The sequence below is a fragment of the Sitodiplosis mosellana genome, unplaced genomic scaffold (genome assembly GCF_009176505.1).
Source record: "Sitodiplosis mosellana isolate CC-2019 unplaced genomic scaffold, AAFC_SMos_1.0 Smas_scaffold_4515, whole genome shotgun sequence".
Classification (NCBI taxonomy): Eukaryota; Metazoa; Arthropoda; class Insecta; order Diptera; family Cecidomyiidae; genus Sitodiplosis; species Sitodiplosis mosellana.
In genome coordinates this window covers 1-3,727 of record NW_022599757.1, presented here as the reverse complement: position 1 = coordinate 3,727, position 3,727 = coordinate 1, and the positions used below count along the sequence as shown (strand labels likewise).

General features: G+C 35.9%; 1 long non-coding RNA gene across 1 annotated transcript; it reads right to left on the bottom strand.

Annotated features, from left to right (window-relative positions):
* Window positions 1–2,931: 2,931 nt before the first annotated feature.
* Window positions 2,932–3,714, bottom strand: LOC129572230 (uncharacterized). The gene is made up of 4 exons (XR_008688416.1): window positions 3,574–3,714; window positions 3,258–3,300; window positions 3,088–3,141; window positions 2,932–3,002 (listed from the first exon to the last, which is right to left on the bottom strand). It is a non-coding gene; the product is annotated as an uncharacterized LOC129572230 (long non-coding RNA).
* Window positions 3,715–3,727: the final 13 nt, after the last annotated feature.

Genomic DNA, 3,727 nt, shown 5'->3' with positions numbered 1-3,727 from the left:
AGATATTAGTGCAATAAAAGCTAAATTTTTTTATTTGCGTTTTTTTGATAATAAAATGAAAATGTGCATGTTACACCAACACAAAATCAAAAAGATGAGGTTATGTTTGAAATGACTCGTCATGACACACACACAGGGGCACATTTGAGAATGTGCCAATCTCTCGATAGGGATCATACAAATGTCAAACGTAGTCAGCTTGTCAATTACAGCCGGGGCCTGGAATTTTATCGTTTAATATCGATTATAAACGTTTAATGTGCTCACGTCATTACCGATTCAAAAATGCTGGAAGTGGGATTTGGTGGATCCTCAGGATCGTTTCGTACTGCTCCCGATTCTGGAAGTGGATCCTCAGGATGGGCCAGGACATTGTGAAACCCAGTCTGGTCCATCCTGAAGATCCACCAAAACCCACTTCTAGAACAGTATGCATTCGTTAAAGCGAAAAAATTACTGCAAAAATCGGGCAAAATCGACCAAAATGTGATCATATCGGAATTTATTTGTTTAAATGATAAAAAATGTTAAAGTCGGTCATTATTGGTTATTTTTAAAGCCGTGGTTAGCCCCTAGCTTGCTGCTAAGCAATACTAATGCGCATAGCACTCGAAAAGAGTATTCAAAATTACCATGGGAAGCAGCATAATGAAGAGGTGTATTATTAAAATGATTCATGATATCCATGTTGGCACCTTTGTTGAGAAGAACCTCGGCGACATTCTTGTGACCTTAGAAATAATTTAGATCGATGAAAAAGATCAAACCGATTCTTTATTTTAGAAAATAACTATTCAAAATTACCATTCTCAGCAGCATAATGAAGAGGGGTATTATTAAAATGATTCATCATATCCATATTGGCACCTTTGTTGAGGAGAACCTCGGCGACATTCTTGTGACCTTAGAAATAATTTGGATCGATGAAAAAGATCAAACCAATTCTTTATTTTGTGAAAATAACTATTCAACATTACCGTTCTCAGCAGCATAATGAAGAGGTGTCTCATCAAAATGATTCATGATATCCATACTGGCGCCTTTGTTGAGGAGAACCTCGGCGACATTTTTGTGACCTAAAAAAAACCGGATGAAAGAGATCATATCAATCGTTTCTTTAATAAGAACAAGCATTCAACATTACCACCGAATGCAGCTAAATGAAGAGCTGTGGTATTCAAATCATCTCCAATATCAGCGTTAGCTCCATTCTTGAGAAGCACATCAGCGACACCTCCATGGCCTAAAATAATACGGATCAATGAAAGAGATCGGCGGGATATCTTATTTAGTCAACCTTACCCTTCATAGCTGCCAAATGAAGAGGTGTCTGATGCATACAATTTTTAATATTAGGATCGTTTGCTTTACGGAGGAGAACTTCAGTGACGCTCTTGTGACCTGAACAATAACACCGATCGATAACACATAAAAGGCAAACTGATTTCAGAGAACGCCACGTGAAAGTACTTACCGAAACAAGAACTCCTGCAAAATATTTTTAAAAAGTTTATTCATTTAAGGATTTAATTTCCTCCGGCGTTTTTTGGCCAAAGGTGGATTTTGAGCACTTTTTCAATATTTCCACACGGCTTTAACTCGGTTACCCGTTATGAATATTGTTGTTTGGTCTCAATCAAAGTTGTAGGTATTGAATCAGAAAAAAAAAATGCAGAACAAACTTACCCCAAAAAAGGCATCTAGGGCTCAAAATCGCAAAAATGCCCATTTTTTACCATTTTTCAACCATAACTCGCAGCGTATTCAATTTTTATGGCCACTATTTGCAGCGATTTTGTAGCCAACGTATAACTGAGCAACTTTGCTCAACATACTAACCCAGAAAAATCATGTTCTATCTACCTTTTTGGCTCAAAATCACTCTTTGGTACCAAAAATGTTCACAGATGATATATTTCAGTTTTGGCGGTATGGAATTTTGAAGCTGATGTTGTTAGCTGAAAAATAAGGCTAATGTCATATGTCTTTGACGTCTGGTTGAGTAGTTATGGCTCCTCAAGTGATATTTAGTGCAAAAATAGTGCAAAAAGTTGACATGTCATCACTTGGGGAGCCATAACTTTCCAACTGGGCATCATAGGTAAATTGTATTGGCCCTATTGTTTAGCTGTGAACATAAGCTTTAGTGTAGCATACATTAGAAACTGAAATGTGGCTGTTTTCATGACTTCATTTGGCCAAATGTCCACCAAACGCTCAAAAATTGATCCAAAACTCGAAATATCCCTACAAATGAGTGAAATTTTCCACTAAAATAGCTAGAAAACAAGTTCACATTATCCATGGAGACACTCTTACAAAAATTCAAGCGAAAAATATGAAGAGATATACAGATATTTGCATGTAATAGGCCAAAATTCACAACAAAATGACCATTTTTGGTACCAAAGAGTGATTTTGAGCTATAAAGGTAGATAGAACATGATTTTTCTGGGTTAGTATGTTGAGCAAAGTTGCTCAATTATACGTTGGCTACAAAATTGCTGCAAATAGGGGCCATAAAAATTGAATACGCTGCGAGTTATGGTTGAAAAATGGTAAAAAATGGGCATTTTTGCGATTTTGAGCCCTAGAGGCCTTTTTTGGGGTAAGTTTGTTCTGCATTTTTTTTCTGATGCAATACCTACAACTTTGATTAAGACCAAACAACAATATTCATAACGGGTAACCGAGTTATAGCCGTGTGGAAATATTGAAAAAGTGCTCAAAATCCACCTTTGGCCAAAAAACGCCGGAGGAAATTAAATCCTTAAATGAAAAATTTTTTAAAAATATTTGGCAGGAGTTCTTGTTTCGGTAAGTACTTTGACGTGGAGTTCTCAGAAATGAGTTTGCCTTTCATGACTTGAAAAATGTTGCACTGTGTAAGTATTCAAAGTTACCTTTCTTAGCAGCATAGTGCAGAGCTGTCTCACCCCAATCATTTCCAATATTAGGGTCGGCTCCTTCAGCGATGAGGTTTTGAGCTTTCTTCACTTTGCCTGATAGAATATGAAAAATATTCATAGATCAATGAAACGGATTGAACAAAACATTCTTTTTTATAAAAAAAATGTCCAAAATTACCAGCAAAAGCAGCTCTATGCAGAGCTGTCTCTCCATACATGTCTTTTTCGTTTACTAAAATAAGTATGAAAAGTTTAGCATAAATGAGGTTCCCATATCTTCGTTACAAGGTGCTTTGTATATGGAATTTAAGAGTTGAGCTGGATAAATAAATGAAACTTCAATCTTACCGTTCCTCCCGGGTGGTGCTCCGCTCACATCCCCGATTAAGAACTGTGGAAATAGAATCAAAGTGATACATTTGGAATGGGAACAACGGATGAGATTAATACATTATGTATTAATAACAGTTTTCAACTGTTTTTATTAGAATAAATGTTTCCGGTGGACATTTTTTGGAATAGAAGAATTTTTTCAATTTAAGAACTTGAAAAAAGGACATTTTTCATTTTTTAAATTATTTCAGAAAAAATTATCACAAATCGTCCAAGAAAAGTATCAAACATGAAAATTTTTAAAAAAAATCGACTGAAATTGTCGACTCACCTCGGATACCATCAAGCCAATGAGCAGCAGTGTGAAAGAACTTCGACTCAGCATTTTTCTAGCTTCGAACTATTAAAAGTTTACTATGAACGTATCAATTGGTAAGAACTGTTTGATGGACATGCGAATCGAACGCATCCTCTTATATACTTTT